The sequence below is a fragment of the Aptenodytes patagonicus genome, chromosome 9 (genome assembly GCF_965638725.1).
Source record: "Aptenodytes patagonicus chromosome 9, bAptPat1.pri.cur, whole genome shotgun sequence".
Taxonomy (NCBI): Eukaryota; Metazoa; Chordata; class Aves; order Sphenisciformes; family Spheniscidae; genus Aptenodytes; species Aptenodytes patagonicus.
Window position 1 is genome coordinate 19,384,275 of NC_134957.1, and position 23,234 is coordinate 19,407,508.

Here is a 23,234-nt window from a genome sequence, read left to right on the forward strand (position 1 = left end):
CTCGTCATCTTCCTTGCAAGTCTCATATCATTTATCTTAAATCTCACTCCTGGAGTGACCAACTGATAATCTCATATTTGATTTTGATTTTAAACAGTAATTTCATGATTGCAAAACTTTGGGGAAAATTTGAAAATGAAAACCTGCGTTTAACCAAAACTTCAAAGAATATTCAAGTATTCAGACTGAATATTTTTGAATAACAGTTCTGATTCAAAGGCCATCTCATAGCTTTTAAGATTAAATTCTTTTTTTTTAATTCTTACAGTACAAAATATCTTATCTAGATATACACGAATATGAACCCCACAACAGAAAAATATGGTCTGGATTTAGTTGTTTGGCCTAAGACTACTTTTGCAGCTAAAATTACAAAGCAATATTTATTTTACAAAAAAGATGTATAGATATCAGAGCCCACACTTTACTAGATTCCTTATCAGGTTATCATATATACATATTTCCTGTATGCCACATCCCCCACACCCGTTCACTTCTCATCTATCCTTCTTAGGTATATTTCTTGATACACATGTTTCATCTAGACTTCTCGTTTGTTCCTCAAAACATAATTGCAAAACTGAGGAAAAGAAATAAAAAATAATAGCAAAGCTCCATATGCAGCGTTTCAATGCCTAGCAACCTGTGATAAACTGAAGGAAAAAATCACAAATTATCTGCAAGAGGCAGTTGGAACAAGGGCTTGGGGTAAACAGACACACAAACAACATGTCAGCCATGATAAAGAGTGTAAATTTGAACAGATGTCACTTCCAGAGCAGCAGCAGGCAGATTAAACAGAATTGGCTTTGGATGAAATCCAAGGAAGAGCAAGAAAATATGATGCTTTCGCCCTGAGCTCTCACAGAAATCTAGTCTCCAGAACCTCTTTTCTTTAGTAATCATAATTGAGCAGGGCTAAAAATAGGAAGAGACTTTAAGAAAGCCAGTTTAAAAGAAATACATTTATTACACATACATATTGTTCTGTAAATACTTCATTTTCAGGCAAAAAGAAGAAAAAACCCTATCTGCTATGAAAAAAATTGCTAAATAAGTAGCCTTCAAGTTATAATAATTTATGGTAGTATTGGTTTCATCAACATGCTACTAGTGTTTAATTAATCTAGGCCAAGCCTGTGAAACAAAAAATAATGTTGCAACTCTCCAAATTAAATAATAGTCATTACAAATTTTTGCTGTACCTGTTGTTTCTTGAATAATTCTGATTACCAGGTTTTTTGCGCATGTATATTTTAAATCACTGTTTCTTCTTACTTGCATATATCAGTTTTTGTCATATATGAAGTACCTCAACAGAAAAAGGGTTGAGAAAAGAGAAAAAATGGTACATTTTTAATTTTCAGAGAAAGAGAGTATACAGAACAAATGAAAACCTGAGTCAAGGAATAACAGACCTATCTATTTGGATTTCCCCTAAAAACTTTCTAAATAAACTTTACTCCCTAATTCTGTTCAGTTACATCATTATTATACTTTGCAAATCCCTAAAGACTGACCAATTATATCTCTGTCTGTAGCACATAGATTTGCGTGTTGGTTTTTGTTTTGTTTTTTTCCAAGACTGCAACGTCTCCTTGGCTTTGAATGCCAAACAATGAAACAAAACTTTATTCCAGTGGCCGTAAGTTTAATGAAGACATCACCAGAAGGTTCTCATATATTCCCTTCATAAGTGTACAATTATTCTATTAATTTCAAGTCATAGCAATAGCAGAAATAAATGACAACAAATTGTCAGCTGTCCATGTTTCCACACTCTAGAACTAAAAGAATTATATCTAAAACCCATTAATAAGCCTGAATTAATCCATCATCATCACCATTATTACCTTTAACTGTTAGACACAAATAAAGGAGGAAAACAAAGTTTTGAGAAGTTGTAAAATAAAGAAATAAATCACAGAGGTAGACTATCAAACCAACCGAATTTTCAATTATTATTACTGAAATTAACTCCACCATATGACTCAGGATTACGCCTTTGGTTCCTTAAAGAGACCTGTTTTCAGTATGGCCCACAGAATAGCATAACTCTTTGTTTGATATGTACAACAGATGCCATTCCCACACATCTGAATAGCGTTTTCATATTTGTCAGTCAGTATTTCAATCTGAAACATCTCAGAGTTTTTCTAAGTCAATAATACAAGCCTACAAAATTAAAATGCACTACTTGTGTCAAACCCAACAAAATCATTGTTTGTTTATTTTTAAGGTGATAATAAAAAAGATTAATGATACTGCTGGATAATGAAACAATCTGCCACAAGGCAAGCTGCGGAATATAGAGTGAAGCTATAGAGTGAAGCTCTAGCAACAATCCTAAGAAAAACCAGCTTTCTCCCAAACACATTAAGAAGTCCCTTTTATTACCAGGTGACATTTTTGCATTTAAAAGAGAGTTGATTTTCATGTGGTGTTTAAAGGTCAAAGAGTTAATCTACCTCTGTAAGGAGAGTGTTTTCCTCTGAAGAGATTTCTAGAGGACATCAAATCAATAAGAGTCATCAGACTCAACAAGAATAAAACCCTTCACTGTTCTCAAAGCAAAAGCTTATACCAGTCCCAAAGAAATTGGATCCAGCTCATGAAAAAAATTCGGACAGCATGCAGCACTAAAAAGTATCAACCTTTGTAGCTGAACACAGATGTAAAAGATTTTTATATCATTAATTCAGAAGAAAAATCTTATTCAGTGTGGAACCTGGAAAAGTATCAGTTTCATCATCTGTATTCACTATGCCTTTTCATTTCTAAGTGGTAAAAACAATGGTAAGTGAGTAAAAAGTTGAACTTACCACAACATGATATACTGGAATTTTCACTAGTGTGCTCTTCAGCTCTCAGGTGATGTGATATAAACCCCTCCACGTTCCTGCTGGAGGTGAGAGAGAGAAAAAGGGATCCCCAATGAGAAAAGGATAGATCTAGCTGTACACTCATCTTTGCTCAGTTTATTCAACATAATAAACCCATTTCTTATCTTCCTGAGGAAACTGCCACTTGCCCTTCATACAGTGGCTTAAGAAGTTAATTGGGGGCACCTCAAATGAAAGTAAAATACTGAATTCTGGTAACTAGAGAAAAGAAATTTCAAAAAGGTGTTTGGATTTGAAAGTCATTGGCCTGAAAGAAGGCTACTCGTGAGTGTACTGTTTTAGAATGAGATTCAAAAGAATTGGTCTTCTGTTCCTAGCTCTGACACAACCTTGTACAAGAGTTTTTTGTATCCATTTCCCATTTATAACATGAGGGTAATAATACCCTTTTTTTAGTCTTTTCCATAGACCGGGAACTCTTCAAGATAGTGACTGTGTAAAGATAGGAACTGCATATATAAATATATACACACATGTATAAAAACCCCCTCATCTTAATATCCTAATCTCACTTAAAGCCACCAGGCATCTCTATAGCACAAATGGAAGGACTGCAAAAAATAAAATAAAAGGATAATCAGAACTCAGGTTTTGACCTTCATTATTTGGGCAAAACTCTTATGTGCTTGAAAGGAAAGGAGGGTTGAGAATTACATAGGAGTGTTGAATCTTCTATGAGGACTGCTGTTTGGTATCTTTCTGCATGTATAGAATAGCACTCTTTATGATGGTTTTGCTTCTGAAGAAAATAAAAAAAAGACAGTACAAGGAAAACAGACTGAAAGAATGAAAAAGTTAGGGAAAGTTAAGAAAGTGAGAATAAAATAAAAATCCAGTGAAATACAGAACTAAAAGACTGCATTATACAGACAGTACTAGAGTATAATTATTTAATTTGTCGGAAAATAATTATTCAAGCCATAGCAAAACAATATGGCTGCCTGGTCCGTGTCGTGCCTTGAGGAATTCACCTTGACAGTGACATCGCGATTTCTATCCGAGTTTTATATTGAAGTTATGGTACAAACATTTTTAATTTTCAGTCCCGTTTCAGCTAATCTAGGATAAATCTCAATCATTACTCTGCCTAGCTTGCTTTCAACTCCAGGAATAAAAAATCCATAGTGTATAGGCTTTGATGCTTTTTGTTTATATGATAACTGCTTTTAATTACCATTTTGTTTGCCAGGTCTCTCCAATGAAATTTAAAATGTAATTATTTTCCACTCAAATACACACTAATTTGAACGACTTATAGTTTGATGTAATTAAGGTAAAACTAATCATGGTATTAAAACATTTTTTAACATTTCCTGACAAAATATTATTTATTTTTGAATTCTCATTTCATTCATCATTCATTTTGAAACGATTCCCAGAGCTTTTATTGCATCTAATGACTGATTTTACAGTTATTAGATGTAAAATTGTTAGAAGAATGTTTCCTAAACCAACCTATCTTTCCAATTACTTTAAACTACCTGGAGCAGATTTTTTTTCCTCTTCTAATTAATGTCTTTTGTTTCTATACACAGTCATCTTTGTCTTAAATTTTCATTTAAATAAATTAGACTCCTTTGGAGAGGAACCAAAAATCCAGATCCAGGTCAGAGGGAGAACACAGATTGGAGGAAAACTGTGTTTTCCTTTCTGTGTCCTCCCCATACATCGACCCGTCAACATACATACCATTACATTCAAGTAACTGCATTACACCTCAATCCTGCTGCAGACTAAGCCCCGAAGCAGTTACCAGGTTTACAGATATCTGAAACCTGAGCTAACAAAGGACTGTGAAAAAGGCACGAAAGAAAGATATCCCAACTTCCAGACATTTGGAGAGACGGAAGTTTTGGATATGACCTTGTTCACAACAGAAGAGTGAATACACAGTCTTCAATAGAATTCAGCATGGTAAAAAAAGTCCATCATGCACACAATACAGTTTTTTAATTCTAAAATCTTCCAGAAAATGATTTTTCACTACTGTCAACTTACTTGCATTCTAACCTGTCTTCTCCACAAGTGCATTTTGCAATGCAAAAGACTAGAAGTTCATACCACAAAAAACACTTTCCCTTCTCCTAAGTTTAGTCAAGAGAGGTATTCCAACCCCAAAATTTGATCATTTTAAGATCTGCCCTTTGGGAAACTTACAGAGCTAAAATTTGTGACTGAAAGCACTTGTGGATTTAAACTAAATCAAGCTGACACAGCCTTTTCCGTTTCCTCATATTTTGAGCAATCCAGTCCCAGGGTGAGATTAAGGTTGCAGTTCCACAAGAATGTAAATAAATCTAAATTTTGGGCTCTCTCAGTCCTCCCTTCCTCTCCACTCCTCATCTTCTCTCAGTTATGTGCTTTTTGCTCAGTAAGCTTCCTGAACTGGCTCACCACTGGATCGCTAAGATGAGTTGAAGCTGTTTTTCCCTCCTGCCTACCTGCACTGCAAGTTCCTCCTCCCTCCCTTTCAGCCAACACTAGCAGTCATGAGACCTGCAGACGAGCCAGACAGAGGAGCGGATTCAGCTGAAAATCCCATTAAAAATATCCCAACCTCCAGATCAGTTTTCAGCCATTCCATCTTGTGAAGAATTGGGTATGGATAATGAAACAAGATCGTCTAAAAGCATAACACTAAAACAGAAAAAACCCCCATCCCTTTTAAACAACAGAAATTAAAATTGTAACAGGATCCTCATTATATAAATGAGGATTTATATGTCTTTGCAGGCCCACAAAGAAAGTGAAAACAAATTTCTCAGTTAATGGACTCTTCGGTGAATACCTAGATGTAAATATTAGGCTTTGTGAGCAATGCAATATAACCAATATCAAGTCATCCTTTCTTGTCAGGAAGTTAATAGGTATTAATAGTCCGCTGTTCAGTGAAATTTTACTGATGGAAAATAGACAGTACAAGGACTAATATGCCTCTGATTACAGTATTTTTCCTGATGAAAGTAGCAGAGAAAATCCACAACATAGAAGTCTATATCCTCTGTAAGAGGAAACTTGGGTAGAATAATATAGGGTTAATGAAGACATTTCCTTTTGAATATACAACAAATAGGGACAGAGACTATCGGATGAAAGGACACAGAAGCAGAATGAGAGTATACCATAGTTTCCGTGATGGTTTATTCCCATAATGAAGGAAAAAAAGCTAAATTAGTTACATCATCTGAAATGAAAACTGTTGTACAAATGTTTTGAACAGGCTTCCCAGGGGACACAGTGGTCTCCTTAAAATCATTAGTGCCCTAAAAATGTAAGCTAAAATGTTAAAGCCATATACTGCAGAGAGTATATTCTCCTGCTTCCTTATGGTCAAACACTCATAGGGTAGTTATGTCTAAAAAGCTAGTCTTATTTACTTAAAATTTTGCTAAATCAACTGCTCGGTTTTAGCTGTCTGTCTAACTACTAAGGACTACTTCTAAGAGCGCATACCTGCAGCTGAATGAATCAATAAGACTCTCCTCTGCAGCACAGTTTCTTTGCATCTGCTAGCACAATTCCGTTGCACTAAAATTTCCTGGAGTTTTGGAGGCCCTTTCTACACTATCCCATAATCTAGCACAGCCCAGTCCTGCAGCCTGCCCAGGCGCAGGGCTGCAGGCAGACCGAATGCAGCCCATAAAGCAGAGGCGCATTGGTAATGCCTTCCTGGTGATGCCAGCTGGCAGAGGACACGTGTGATGGTAAAACAGTCCCTGCGAGAGCTGCCTCCCTTCCGACCTGCCAAAAGCCACAACAGCAGCTGTAAAGCTTATAGGGTTACCCTCCCAAAGGCCATCTGACTGCTGTGGGTACATCAGAGCAGCACACCCTGGCTTACATCCCTCTGCCCCCAGCTTCTCCAGGTCAGTCCCAGCATGAAGAGGGTTGGACCATTGTGACTCTAATGAAATAGAAAACAAGCTGGGAAACAGTGATGCTGAACAGGTAAGTAATCTGGAACAAGTGACTTCCCCTTCATCTGCTTCGATTGTGATGTTTGGGGCTCAAATATTCTCTCTCATTTTATATTTATATAGGGCTTACATCATAAAAGGAAAGAAGCAACAGCAGATGTTTGAGATTTTTAATACTAGCAATAATTTACAAAATGATTAGAGATGACACAGGACATGAGTAGCACACTATGAAAAAAAGAATGACATCTCAGCCAACAAAGCCTGATGGTCAAAACTTTTCCAACAGGGGGGTTAAGTTATGCTCATTACACAGAGGAGGGGGGACCAACATATTATGGGAATTCCATATACAGGTTTGGATTATGAAGACTTAGTACAGAGTATAGATCTTTTTGTAATGGTTCAGAAGGGTAAATGTGACTCGGTAAGAGAAAAAGGGAGGCAGCTCAATCATATCATACATTTTTACGGGGTAAATTTAATAATTATTTGAACCTATTGGCTGACCAAACACTGAACTGGATATAGCCAAGGTATACTGAGACTTTCCCATCTTGCTAACTAGTCAGCCAGTGGACAACTGAAAGCAAGTTTTAAAAGGCATGCTCTCTCAGATAATCTTCCATAGATCATAAAGTTGCTTCCCAGACCCAAAAAGCAATGAGCGCGACATGCGTTGTAACTGCCTAAATCTGTCCTTACTCTAATTTCAAGAGGAAATTGAGGAAACCTTTTACCTGGTGCAGAAAAATCATGCAAGTCCTTCCAATGGATGAAGAAAAGCCAATACACATAAACTTTCATCTTTAAAGCAGTAAATTATAACAGAAGAATGAGGCTTACAGTAGGATTTCATTCTGACCTAATTTAGAAATTAGGCTACTCACATGGCATCAGTGGAACTGCCCAAAAGACTACAATCTGAATGTTTACCTTACCAGTTTAAAATGGCATGTGCCATGGCCTGCATTCAGCTTTAAAGGCAACTTTACTAAGGAGACAGAAAACTGCCTTTTTATTGAAGGAGATAAGGAATGTCTGACTGAAAACCAAATCTTGCTCTGACAGCCCAAAAGTCTCTTCTATTACTTGTATAGAGCCATAATTGTTGTCATTTTCATATGAAAAGCAGAGTATAGTTAAAAGTATGTGCGTGCAACACAAAGAGGACATGGAATGAAAATTTCGTTCCTATGCCCAAAAGGATTCCTGCACCAGATGACATTCAACCATTTCCTGAGTATTCCATTGCTCTAAAAAACACAAAAAACCTTAAAGGTTTCATGCAAGAAACTTTAAAAACATTTTGCCAATTTTTTTTTCAAATTTGCATGCACAAATTAATATCAAATACATTTCAGCTATCACCCCCTCCAATACCTCCCAGCAATAATTTTAGTGTGTTCGCTTAAGATGTTTCTTTGAGTTTTAAAGGTCATCAGGGTTTAAGAGGTACATTCTATACTTAAAAAGTTCCCTCGAGTTTTAGAGTTATTACTAGATCTCATTATATTTTCCATATATGAGTACATCTCTTAAAGTTTACATTAAATTTTAAATAACTAGAATTTTGAAAGGTCAAATAAATAATGAGGTATCTCACTGCAACAGGAAATATATTCACTATTTTGCCACAAGGTTTTTTAATTCAGTTACTTCTGGAAGAAAATCCTTTGCTGTATTGACTTGTTGCATTAAATTCTCATCATGCTTATCGTTACAGAATAGACAGTATAAACCCCTGTTAGACAGAAGCATAATAAAATCTGTAGCAATGCTTTAGCCATGATAACCTCTTCTCAGAAATGAAAATGTGCTTAAATATTTAAGACTAGTACTTTACCACCACCAGAATGAGACCTACAGCATCATATAGTCCCTTTATTGTTGCTTGCTAATTGGTGACAACAGTGGAGACTGAAGTCTAAGTTCCCTGCCTAAGATTCTAGAGGGTACTAAATTTTTCTGTGTAGGACCACATTGCCCAGAAAAAGATACTATCCTCATTTAAAAGGTACTGGTTTCTCTTCCCAGCATCCTCCTCTTCCCCAGCCATTGCTGACACACCAGGTACACTGACACACACCTGGTGCTCCACTCCACTGGTGACAGGTAGGAAACCAACTGAACCAGAAAAGCCACTTAAATTTTTGATCCAGACAAGTAGCACAGCATCATGGTGTTGCATATTCATTGGTTTGATTCCTTCTTCACTATATTATATATTCTCCTATCAGCCAGTAACTTTTTCATATTTGTTATACAGTTCATAATTGGTTAGTAACTTTACTAACTGGAAAATTGTCCTGGTTTCATCAGGGATAGAGTTAATTTCCTTTCTAGTAGCTGGTACAGTGTTTTGGATTTAGGATGAGAACAAAGTTGATAACGCACCGATGTTTTAGTTGTTGCTAGGTAGTGCTTACACTAGCCAAGGACTTTTCAGCTTCCCATGTTCTACTGACTGAGAAGGCTGGAGGTGCACAAGAAGCTGGGAGGGGGCACAGCCAAACTGGCCACAGGGACATTCCATACCATGGGACGTCATGCTCAGTACATAAACTGGGGAAAGCTGGCCGGGGGGGCCGCTGCTCGGGGACTGGCTGGGCATCGGTCGGCGGGTGGTGAGCAATTGTACTGTGCATCACTTGCTTTGTGTATTATTATTATTATCATATTATTATTATTATCATTTTATTTCAATTATTAAACTGTTTTTTATCTCAACCCACGAGTTTTTCTCACTTGTGCTCTTCCAATTCTCTCCCCCATCCCACCGGGGGCACGGGGAGTGAGCGAGCGGCTGCGTGGTGCTTAGTTGCCGACTGAAATTAAACCACGACACTTGAGGGGAATTTGTTATCAGCAGCATCTGTTTTGTTTTGTGCATTAAGCCATATAACTTAAGAAGCTATCTGAAGTACTCCTAGGTTGCACAACGTCATCATTGTATAATATCTTTTTGTACCAAGTATCTGTCAGACCACAAATAAATGGTCAGGTCTAGACATTTGTCAGTCTTTTGTTAATTTGCCTCTCTTGAGGAAATCAGCCTTTCCCAGGTACAGCTGCATTTCTCTTATACAATGAAAGAGTTGAGTCTCCCATTTCACATGCTCACGTAGTGTTGCGTTAGCTTGCAGCACTGTAGTCTGAAGCTCAAGAGCCTTACCCTAAGCTGAATCCCTAAGTAGCCCAAAATTAGGATGCTATGAGTAGGTGAAGGAATGCTTTGACACTGAGGTCTAATAATTTAAATCAAGCTTGGAGAAGCCCGCGTCCAAAATGATTTATGTAAGAATAAATGGATGTCTGAATATCTGTAGTAGGGACTTGAAACTTTACTCTCTCACTCCCCAGGCCTAGAGTTAGCAGGTTGGGTATTCTGGGGGAACGTTTCTCAGACTCCCTTGTGCGCTGCTTTATTATTTTGGACAAGTAATCTGAACTCACAGTTTAGTAATTCTAGATTACAGACTTGATTTTTTCTGTTCAGTGGAACCTTCATTTAAAAAAAAAATTCTCACCGGTCCCATCTGAATACTCTAATCACTGGGCTAATTAAATATTCTGAGGACCTCTCTGTCTTTTTTTGTAATACAAAAACCAGGCAAGCAAGTACATAGACTCTTAGGTGAGTCAAATGTTCAACTCCACAAATGGTTTCACAATGCAGGAAGCTAAGTACCTGTTTGACCAGACTGGTGCAACTCATCCTTTCTCTTTTCTTTTTTTTTTTCTTAAACCTTCTCCAGAAGCAACTCCCTGCACAATTCAATCGGCACCTCTTAGTAATTGATCAGTAAGAGACTGAGGATTGCATTTGATTGCAAGATATCTGTAAGTCCGTAAGCATTTCAATGCTTATTTCTGAGAAAGTACTGCTTTGAATATTAATATATATCTCCAGGAAAAAAATGCCTTGTGATTAACAAAATATCCATTAGATAACTACTCTTACTTATGAAGCACCATAACCAAAATATTAAGGTGGTTCTTAACTGAACATCCAGAGAGAGGCTTGAGCAGTAGAAACTAGAGTTAAATCCGAACCTAAACCTTTTCCAAGTTTGTGGTTGTTTGGAATGAAAGGCAAAGCCCTTCAGTTAGAATTTTCAACTCTAACTTTTAAGAGTGTTTAGATATCCTGAACTTGGCAGTCTCATAAGCCGAATATACATTAGCTTTTACTATCTATTACTTTTAGTACACAGCTTTACATTTTTATACTTTCAGTGTGGCTGTCTAAACAGTTTAACTTTCATAAAACCTTCTACTTGCTAAAGCTCTCTGTTAGATTTAAAGTTGGATAACATAAATTTAACTCAGCTTTCTGTTCTATTTTAATTTTTTGAATAATTCTCCACAGGAAAATTCTTTTATGTTTTGTTTCTTTGCCATAATTGTGTAGAAGAGCCTTGAGGCAAATTAGAAATGTAATAATCAATAACTGAGTTTTATTAAGAGATTGAATTTAGATAGACATGCAAACTGAACATTAATGTACCGATTTATTCTGCTACTCAACGTTCTATGTAAGATTTATTCAGAAAGATGCTGAGTGAGACAAAAAAAAGTTCATATTAGTGAACAACAGTTTTTCTACTTTGGTGCTATTTGTAACTTTTTTTTTTTTTTGACTCAGCTACAATATTGCAGAGGTTACACTTTTAGCCAATTCTGTTAGATTTTCTATGATCACAAGAGTGGCTATCCAAAAATCTTGTCACTTAGCAACTTCTGAGAAGCAACAACACTTATGTGAATAACCAATATGCTGCCACTTACTAAATTATTTTGGGGATAATGTAGAAGGAAAGGCAGGAGAGAGATCCAGTAAAAAATCCACCTCTGTTCTTCTACATAGCTAACTTTAGTGAATTTGGAAGCAGAAAAACATAATCTAATTATTTAAGTGACTGAGCAGAAATAAGAGATAGTGAAACACTTTTTGGCATTGTCATAAGTACGATAAATATCAGTATACTTAAATATTTTGGTCTAATTAGCCTGAAAAAGAAGAATAACACAACTGAAGGCTCAATTTCTGCTCTTGTGAAGTTACTACAGTACAGTCTAGATGCATGAGGAGGGCCTCAGCAAGGTCGTATGAAGCTAAAAATCCCATACTTGTAACAGAGCACGGCAACTTGCACTGTGAGGGACTGGTTAAGGCTCAGCCTTAAACCAGCACCACTCTTTGCCTCCAACATAGCATGAAGAGTCCCCAAAAGAGGTACCAGACCCCTGATGAGATCAGATTAGCTGGACTGATGTGAGGACATTAGGAAAAGGAGGAGATGCAGAGAAAGGCTCTTTCAGCCAGGGGACCGCACAGCCATACCCATCGTGGCTTCCAGAAATCTTGCTGATTCTTTTTCATCCCTCCAGCCTCTCCAGAACCTGCTCTGCCACTACTATAAAACTTTGCCTGTGAGTCATTCTGCTTTGTTGAGGCCACCCTCCTATATCTAGACAGTACTATAGTAATTTCACAACAGCAAAGAACTGAGCCTTCAATCAGGCTATCACTCACTGACATAACACATTTAATCACAGGAAAGTTAAAAGAAAATATGCAAAGAGGTATTGCCTTTCCTCCTCTTTCAAGTCTCAAATAAACATGAGCAAACTGTCTCACACTATGCCAGACCTGTCTAAATTGATCTGTATCTCTGGAAGAAAGCACTGATGCAAAACAGGAAAGACATAAAGGGAAACAGATAAATAATGCCCCAGAGAGTGTTGATTTTATTTTATAACCAAAGTGATCAAATATTTCCAAGAAATTCAATCAAAAGAAAAGCGTGGTTTGAGCTAACATTTCTTTGACCTTTAAGAGTCTGTGATTAACAAATAATTCATTAAAAAGTAGAATCAATACCTGAATGCTTAAGAGGAGTTTCTAGGCTATCATATTTTAAAGTTTTAAACTAATGTAATACAAACTAATGGTGAATACATGCTATAGAACTTTCCCTCCAAACACACTCAAACCATAGAAAATTTTCTTTTCATTCTGGGAATCTCTAGGTCAGTCTTTTCATATCATCACTATGCCAGATAAGATGGTAGTTACAAAAATAACAGCTCATACTGTCTAGATAAGGGTGAAATAGGAAAGTTTCAAGAAAGCATATGTAATTATATTCTCATTAAGATCTTAGAGTGACATTTCTTTCTGCTGCTGTTCCAATTGAGTTATTTTACCTACTTAACATCATCGTATCAGGCAAATACATCCATTCAAGTGTGATCACTGTGAATATTTGAAATCCTTTGTTTCAGCTGAGGAAAACCATTACAACTCAATCTTAGCACAGATCTTGAAGTAGAGTCATGGGATGGAAGAGTAGAGCTATCTGACATTATCTTGTTTGATATATACTAAAGGTAACAGTTTAACTGAATTTTTGTAACAAATTCTATGATATATTGAACAGTTCCATTAGTAACCATAAGGCAATGCTAATTTTTTGTGAGGTCTTGAATGTATTACCTGAATATAAGAATTACTCATCGCTTTTCTCTATTTCCTTTATGTGTTTTTCATAAATAATGTTTCAGTTCCATCTTCAGTGTTCCATCTTTAAGGCACTGTTATGGTATACAATCTGCTGTTTTCAATTCATTTTGTCCAATTTTTCACTTCCAGCCTAGAAAATTCAAAGCCAGAGCTCTGACGCATCAGTCACACAACCAGCTAAATTAGACTAATCCAGTTGGTTTAACTGGCAACTTTCAAGCATGCAAAACAAAGCAGCAAGGTTTTAATGGTTTAAAGCCTCCAAAGTGGATCATAATACAAAATGTATTGCTCATCAGCTGGCATAGAAGGCAAGGAATGCCATATGCTTTCAGTTTCATTTGTGGTGTTTATCTTTAATACTAAACCCTAATGCAATACACTTTCTATTACTCTGCCATGTCAATCTTTTTTATGTGTAAGGGGGTCAGGAAAACAAGACAATATTGGTTTCAACAGTCACAAGCCAATACAGGCTCTACTAATTCCAGGGCAGCTGAGAGCTATGGAGTAGTAAATTACATTTTTTCATGCATGAATTAGAAAGCACATAGTTAACAATACAGTCAAAATACTTGTTTGGATGGCTAGCTATTTGCTTGAAGTTAATGTTTAGGCAAATTTGAAAACAAAACAGCAATAGCTCAAAAATATGGATGAGCAACTCAAGTTTTGAAGCATCGATGCAATAGTTAAGTCCTACCTATGTAACTACAGGTTAACTAGAAGGTGGAGAAGGGAGTTTCCTGCTAGAGAGCACTGCATTCATGGATGTAGGAGAACACATTTTCACTTACAATAGGGGGGGAATGACAGTGCCTTGGTGACAGTGACTCCCCACATTGCAAAGCAAGAAGTCAGTACTTATTAAAAGCCAGACTCCATCTGATCCTACTCAAACGTTCCCCATATCCCTACCGGGTTGCTAGTGCCTTCTTTAATCATGCTCAACACACACACAGACAAACATCAGCGCAGAGAAAGGCAGCAATGAGCATCTCTGAGATTAAATTTTAAAAGGCAAAGTATATCATTCCAACCACATTATGGATTAATAAATCTACTCTCGTCTTTGAAGTCAACAAAGGTGAAGACACAAACACATTCAGGCAGCTTCCTGAGGATCTCTTCACCCTCAAATTATCCTTTCAGTCACCAACTTTTTCCTCTTCTTAACTCAGATGGTGGAGGTTACTTCCTGATGACAAAATGTTTTCATAAGTACGTATGCTAGAGTCACCTTACAGAAGGTGTTATATTGCTGCTTTGCTCCCCTTACTATTTGTGTAGAATTTGAAACACTATTCTTGATTCTATTGCAATCTCTTTTAGTCCTCTATCTTTCTCTGGACCTGAACTACCAATTGTGAACAAGAAAGATGCTGCAATATGACATGATAAGAGCTTAGAGTAGGCAGTTTGCCAGCTGGCCGCTGTCCTGAAAACTCTCTGGGAGAAAGACAGAAGGCAGCAAGCTGACTTGCTAAAAAGAATCATGGGGGAAGACGGAAAATGCAGCTTAATAGAGATGCTGTAAAACTAAAGCAGGAAACAGAGTGAATTGGACAAATTTGACGATCACTGGTGAAATGGTCATCTAAAACTGCACTCAAACTCCAGACCTAAGAAATTCATCTTGAATCAGGAAAACAATTGTCTGGTAAGGAAATTGGAAGAGACTGTTGAGCACATCAAGTTCTGTGTGTTTGGATGATGGAAAACTGGCAGATATGCAGCTGAATTAGGAGAAAAAGAGTTAAAAAGTAAAGCAGATTTTGCTGAAGAGGAGCACGTTAATTATCTTCCAGAGAGAATTAAGTCCCTGCAGTCTTAAAACACTTTGAACAGTTTCACTGGGATAAAGTCAGAGAAGCAACTGCTTTGTTCTCAGTTAAAACATAAAATAAAATAAAACTAAACAAAAAAAAAAAACACAAAACAAACCAAAACCCTCCCAGAAAAACCCCAGAGAACTATGTATTTTCTAAATTGTCTGTTTTCTTTTAGAAAAAGCAATTAGGAAAAAAAAATTAAAATGCAATTAAAATACAAAGCCCAACCCTCCTTCATGTATCTGTGAAGTATTCATCAACTCAAGAATTATATTTCTCAAGTATTGCTTAATATTTACTAAATAAAAAGAAGACCACAATCTAAAAGTTTCTTCTTGATAAGGGGACACATCTGCAGACAAAGATGACTTTTAGAGAAATTACTAGAGGTGTCCCCAACAGTTAGAGCCTCCTAGTAAGAAGTCTTTGCTTTAATGATTTTAAATAAAACACTGGTCTTACTCTAGGAGCTTATGACACAACATTTTCTGCCGGTCTTACAATCTTCTCTACTGCTAGCTTTAAGAGCATTACCTAAGAAAGATTTCACTACATGTAAATGTGCTAAGACATAGATTAAAATTTAATTAACCAGATTAATGTTTTTCAGTGTCATCCATGCAGGGACAGCCTATATAATTGTAGATAAAAATATTTATATAATTTTAAAATTAAATTTCAAATAGTGCAGCAGGAATATAATTCTTTCTAAAAAGGTATTTTATTCTAATCTTAAGGTGACAACATTCAATCCTACCTAGCTGAGAAGTCTTGAAAGGTTTTGACTTGCATAAAAGAAGTCCAATATCTATGTTTGAACTGAAGTTCACTTTTTGGGAAAACATTTAATTCTTGGTGTAAAATTTTCACAGCTGTACAATTTATCAAGACCCTTTGCAAATATTTAACAATTAATTGCCTTCACTTAAAAATTTACTTATGGTCTGAATTTATATAAATTCAATTTCTGTCCAAGGGGCCATATTATCCAAGAATCACAGAACAGCTGAGGTCTGCAGGGACCTCTGGAGTTCACCTACTTCATCCAGTCAGCTATAGCAGGTTGCCCAGGACTGTATCGCATTAGGTTTTGAATATCGCCAAGGATGGCAACTCAGCAACCTCTCTGAGCAACCTGTGCCAGTGTCCAACCCCCATCACAGTAAAAAAAAAGTTGTTTCCATTTGTTTAAATGGAATTTCCCTTATTTCAATTTGTGCCAGTTGATTCTTGTCCTGTCACTGAGCACCACTGTGAAAAGCCTGCCTCCATACTTTACTATCTCCCATTAGGTATGTAGACACATTGATAAGATCCCCCTGAGCTTTTCCTACTCCAGGTTAACTAATCCCAGCTCTCAGCCTCTTCCAGTATGTCAGATGCTCCACTCCCTCAGTCATCTTCCTGGCCTTTTGCTGGACCTGTCCAGTATGTCCGTGTCTCTCTCAAACTGGGGAGCCCAGAACTGGACACAATGCTCCAGTTGTAGTCTCACCAGCGTATTCACATAGTGCATATGTATGTTTTTATACATATATAGCCAGAACAATGATCTTAAGAATGTTTTATCCAGTGGTATTCATAGAGCTTCAACCTAAGCGCTCTCTCTTCTGCATTTATCTAATGCAGTTACAAAAGAGCTTTTGTCTCTGCTACTCTCAACTGCTCAGCTGAGCTGAAAAATTTTGTTGTCTGTTGTTTTTAGATGGCACATTTAAATCTCAATTTCTTCTCTAAGACCCCTTTTTTATATGTTTGAGAGATTAGTTTCTATTATGCATGAATTCTGCTTTGCTGACTGGCTTCAAGAGCTGTATTCTTTGAAGTGAGATTTTTAGCCCTGGATGGGCACAGACGTTGTCTCTACTGTTCTGGCAAAAAGCACAAGCACTAGCAGGTGCTCCATTTGTTTGGTCTTTAAAACAAGAGCCAAGAGGGATCAGCATCTCTAGGATTTTAAAATTACCAAATATTCTAGCTCTTTGGTAATCTGCAGCTCTAGTATGCCCAAAGTTTCAAATCTGCCACCCTTCTGAAAGAGAAAAGAGACTGGATAAAGAATTCGCATGCTTCCAAGGAAATTCTCCGTTTTGCAAACCTATCCTCATTACCACATTTATATAAAAGACTGAGCATTCAGGAGCCATCTGTTCTTCAGTCTGCTCCCTGCATTTTGGTGCCATGGACTTACCAGAGCAGCCATCACCCAACTCCGTCCTGAACATAGGGGTCTTGTACTTACTACTCAGATCTCTGCAACCAGTTACCGCCTCACCTGAACTGCTCTGGCAGTTTGAAATGCAACTAGTTTCTAGGAGTAGAAACCAATACTGTTTCAGAACTCCCTTCTCCAGGGAAGGGAAAGAAAAAAGCCTGACATTAAAGATCTTCCATAATTCAAGTTTTGATTATATATTGCCATGCATCTGTGTCTGAGTGACCTGGATATCACCGTGAGCAAATTCTCAAGAGGAAGCTGAAGCAAGCTTTAGAAATTTCTTTCTTCATATTACCAAAGTACTAGGAGTAAAAGTAAAATTATACCTATTTATTCACTGATGCAGTTTCTACTTTCTGTAAACCCACAGAAGGTGTGGTAGGTTACTATTACTCTCATGAAAGTCCATTCCTCCTGCTAGCTTTTCATTTTCTGACTCACAGAATGTATACTTATGTCCACTCAAATTAAATACCAGAGCAAATCCTCCCTAGTATTGCCATAATTTTCTGATATTTTGGAATATTTTCTCAGGATAGTTTAGACTATCCCAGGCACCACTATTCTTGAATATGTTCAGTTAGAGAATGAATATAGACAACTCTTAGAAATTTTAGAATTCTTTAGAAGAATCTTCTGGTTTTGTTGGTTTTTTTTAATACGGCTATTTTTTGTTTGTTTATGCAATCTAATCTAATTCTTTCCTAAAAGCTATGGCAGCCACGGAACAGACAAACTGAATCTCTCATGATAAATGAATATAAACATATTAAATCCTTTAATAAAAGATTTATTTTTCAATCTCAGTAGAATTGGGAATTTCTAGCATCCCTTGATACTTCTGACAGAGTGGCTAGTTCACTTACAGTAGGATCTCGGGGCATTTTACATGCTAGCCACCAAGAGAAGGTCCTCTGGCTGTTTGTACTTTTGTCCATGTTAGATCTCATTAGTCAGACAAAAACATCTCCTGAAGTGAGAAGCCTAGAAACCATAAGACCACTCTAGCTTTCAGTGCACCTTTGGATCCTGTGCTTTAGCACTGCAGCTCTCAGCACCAAGCCAGCTTTCTAACAATATGCTAGAGAGCATCAAAAGGATCCTTCTTTTCCATTAAAGTCACTAACTACTCCTGTTTCTGGGGAGAGAAACTGTGAAACTCTTTACCAGGCTTTGCAATTTACAATGTCTGATACATGGATTTCAGCTGCTGTTTCATGATGTTACCACCTCCCATCGCTCTCTGTCTTTTCAAGGACTTCAATTTGCTTTACTAGGAGAAAAAAATTGTATTGAAGAGACAAAAAAATATTAGTATGTCACCATATAAATATGTGATGAGCCTGCATCTTGAATGCTGCATGCAGCTCTGGTCCGTCCAACTCAGCAAAATCATAAAAAATAATTAAAAAAAAGTAAATAATGCTGATGAATGATGCAGAACTGCTTCCAAACAAGAAACCAACTAAACAGACTAGAATTCCTCAGCATAAACAACAGATGCACAAGACGTGTTTGCCATATGTACACTCACAATACTGTATTTCATTTCTAAACCAGGTTATATAGTATAGCACAGTATATCTTTTTAAAATTATATCTAACAAATTCTACAAGATATTTCCTTGAGGGACTTGAGTGCCACACAGAGTTCTGAAAACATTTCAGAAAACTTGGCGCTTTGTATTTAAAATGCTCACAGTAATAAGAACATACCATTTAATGAGCACTTATTCACATAAACTATTATTTTGTCATAGAATCAATTCATGTAATTTAATATTAATTTCAGTTTACTACAGGTCTTATAGAATTTCTTAGTTTTCTAACATCTTTCTATTCTCACCAGTTCATCTTTCTAATGAAGTCACTTAGAATTTCTTTGTAAAAGGTTTAAATTAAGAAAATCAGCTTTTGTCCTGGCTCGGTATACAAACAGTGTTATAGTGAGAGCTGAGAACTCACTGAATATTAATGAAACTTTTCATAATCTACTGTGATCTCCTTTAGAAAAAAAAAAAATGACCTTTAGATGAATACAATCCTTAGATTGTTTTATTTTACGTTTCCATGAATGTGTATATTACTTTGCATCAAAGTATTTCTGAAAATTAAAGGGTATTTACTGAGGAAGATATGAGTAGCCTGGAGGTAAAAACATACAATGAATTAGTAAGAGTAGTTTGTGAACTGATCTAGTTTAATGGATTTATCATCTCATCATTTATCATTTTTTCCAAGCTCATTAAGAAAGAATCCAGCAAAGTGCAAATATCTGAAATAATTTTAATGGGCACTGACTAAGCTTAATAGAGATTGTTTTAATTGCTTTGAGATAGGGCTAAGTTATAACTTTACGTGTCTCCCTATTTTGGAGGAATAAAGTGGTAGCTTCACAGAATAACTAAATAAAGCAATCTACATAAATCATCATTACTATATTCAGAAGGAAGGGATTTTCAGCCCAAATATCTTGAAATCAGTGCAGATAGCTGGCCATTTACTAAATACTGTATTACCAGTTTAAAAATACAGCTGCTGACTCAGATAGAACAGGTGGTAATAAACAAACCCATCTGCCATCATACACTGCAGGTAAAATTCACTTATATTTGAGTCTGGGAATTATTACAATCAATAGAAATATTTTTAAAGATTTTTTTTCCCCTTAACACAATATTTAATTTATAAAATGTAACCTTTCATGAGACCAAAAGAGAGGGCAAGTGAACAAGAAGACTATTTGGTGCTGGAAGATCCTGAGTGCACCACATAAATCATCTAACCACAACCTTTGCAGCGGCTAGCTAAGCAAAGACAAGGGCCTGCCAGGAGCAGCTTGGCGGCAGCTTCATTTCATTCTTGAAGATTTCATTCTTGTCATAGACACCTGAAATAAGATTAATCCCTTCTGATTCAGAATCATCACAAATCATCTGTCTTTCCTGCCTAGAAACTCACTACTATGATCCCACTTACTTTTTACTTTTTTTCCCCCCTAAAAAAGAGGTAGCAATGTATAACACAAGACAATTGTAATACTATTTTTAGTCACTGTTTGTTATTTGAACTATATAGAGGCTTGTGATTTTGACAATGAAGTAATGTATTTGCAATATTATAAGCACAAAATATAAATTTTACTATCAAAAGACCCTTTTTCGCCTTCATGGTTACATAGAGACACAGGTATGGACATTTTGTCTAAATTTTCAAACAAAAGTATATATTCCTTTTCTCTGCTTCAGTACCTTTGAGCTATGCGGTGTCGGAAGACTTACTACAGCAAGCTGCTAATGTTGTATGAAATTAAAAATTCCTATTCAATGCATAGACACGCTATTCTGTGCATTCACTATGGCAATATTTGTTCTAAAACTTAACTTAAATATAGTAAAAAAAAAGTGTACGAAGTTTCTCTACGCCACTGTTAAAGGAATCAGAAAGACCAGGGGAAGAGTTCATAAAATCAAGGAGAGCATACTGAAAACCAGACTACCGTCTATATCCTGTATTTCTTATTATCAATCTTATTATCAAGCACAGCTGCTGACCAGGCAACACAAGTGCCTCAAAACAACATTAACTGATGTGGAAATGTATCAACATTTAAAAATATTTGAAAAATCATATTTTACTGTTGACTCATTGGGTGCTGCAGATATCTATTAAATAAGATCCTATAAAACAGATGACCTGATATTGTAACGTGATCCAGATAGGCACTCCTGCAGTAGCTTTCTGTGTCTGGCTGGATAAGTTGCAATACTGAGATTCAAAGATTTTTAAGATACCTTATGCCTTGGTTATGTGTTCATATATGTAACAAAACAAAACAAACAAACCCCAAACCAACAAAAAACCAAAACCACATAGAGCTCAACTTGATGGAAAGCATTATTCCTTACCGCTGGAAGCATCATTAATCATAGAATAGTTTGGGTTGGAAGGGACCTGTAAAGGTCATCTAGTCCAACCCCCCTGCCGTGGGCAGGGACATCTTCCACTAGATCAGGTTGCTCAGAGCCCCGTCCAACCTGACCTCGAATGTTTCCAGGGATGGGGCATCCACCACCTCTCTGGGCAACCTGGGCCAGTGCTTCACCACCCTCAGCGTAAAAAATTTCTTCCTTAGATCTAGTCTAAATCTACCCCCCTTTAGTTTAAAGCCATTCCCCCTTGTCCTGTCGCAACAGGCCCTGCTAAAAAGTCTGCCCCCATCTTTCCTATAAGTGCCCTTTAAGCACTGATAGGCTGCAAGGAGGTCTCCCCAAAGCCTTCTCTTCTCCAGGCTGAACAACCCCAACTCTCTCAGCCTTTCCTCACAGGAGAGATGTTCCATCCCTCTGATCATTTTTGTGGCCCTCCTCTGGACCCACTCCAACAGGTCCATGTCTGTCTTGTGCTGAGGGCTCCAGAGCTGGACGCAGTACTCCAGGTGGGGTCTCACCAGAGCGGAGTAGAGGGGCAGAATCCCCTCCCTCGCCCTGCTGGCCGCGCTGCTTTTGAGGCAGCCCAGGATACGATTGGCTTTCTGGGCTGCGAGCGCCCATTGCTGGCTCATGTCCTGCTTTTCATCCACCAGTACCCCCAAGTCCTTCTGGGCAGGGCTGCTCTCAATCCCTTCATCCCCCAGCCTGTATTGATACTGGGGGTTGCCCTGACCCAGGTGCAGGACCTTGCACTTGGCCTTGTTGAACCTCATGGCTTCACACGAGCCACTTCTCGAGCTTGTCCAGGTCCCTCTGGATGGCATCCTGTCCCTCTGGCATGTCGACCACACCATTCAGCTTGGTGTCATCTGCAAACTTGCGGGGGGTGCACTCGATCCCACTGTCTAGGTCACTGATGAAGATATTAAAGAGTAGCAGTCCCAATACAGACCCCTGCGGGATGCCACTTGTCACCAATCTCCATCTGGACATTGAGCTGTTGACCACTACCCTCTGGATGCGACCATCTAACCAATTCCTCACCCACCGGACAGTCCACCCATCAAATCCATATCTCTCCAGTTTAGAGAGAAGGATGTTGTGGGGGACCGTGTCAAAGGCCTTACAGAGGTCCAGACAGGCAACATCTGTAGCCCTTCCCGTGTTCACTGATGTGGTCACTCCATCATAGAAGGCCACTAGGTTGGCCAGGCAGGACTTGCCCTTGGTGAAGCCATGCTGGCTGTCTCAAGTCACCTCCCTGTCCTCCATGTGCCTTAGCATAGCTTCTAGGAGGATCTGTTCCATGATCTTCCCAGGCACAGAGGTGAGACTGACTGGCCTGTAGTTCCCCGGGTCTTCCTTTTTTCCCTTTTAAAAATGGGGGTTATGTTTCCCCTTTTCCAGTCAGTGGGAACTTCACCAGACTGCTACGACTTCTCAAATACGATGGATAGTGGCTTAGCAACTTCATCTGACAGTTCCTTCAGGACCCGTGGATGGATCTCATTGGGTCCTGTGGACTTGTGCACCTTCAGGTGCCTTAGATGGTCTCGAACCTGATGTTCTCCCACAGTGGGCGGCTCTTCATTCTCCCAGTCCCCGCCTCTGCCTTCTGTGGCTTGGGCGGTGAGGCTTGAGCACTTGCCGGTGAAGACCGAGGCAAAAAAGTCACCTTTGAGTACCTCCGCCTTCTCCGTATCCCAGGTAACCAGGTCTCCCGTTACGTTCCAGAGAGGGCCCACATTTTCCCTCGTCTTCCTTTTATCCCCGACGTACCTATAGAATCTTTTCTTGTTACCCTTGACGTCCCTGGCCAGGTTTAATTCTGTTGGGGCTTTAGCTTTCCTAACCTGATCCCTGGCTGCTTGGACAATTTCTCTGTGTTCCTCCCAGGCTCCCT

General features: G+C 37.9%; 1 protein-coding gene across 7 annotated transcripts in view; it reads right to left on the reverse strand.

The window, feature by feature from the left end:
- The window catches only part of TENM1 (teneurin transmembrane protein 1), a 940,180-nt gene that overhangs the window by 707,832 nt on the left and 209,114 nt on the right, over positions 1-23,234 (reverse strand). For all 7 annotated transcript variants that reach the window (XM_076347340.1, XM_076347348.1, XM_076347344.1 and 4 more), the window contains exon 4: positions 2,823-2,902. The gene's annotated coding sequence lies outside the window, so the exon portion shown is untranslated. The remainder of the gene's footprint in view (positions 1-2,822; positions 2,903-23,234) is intronic.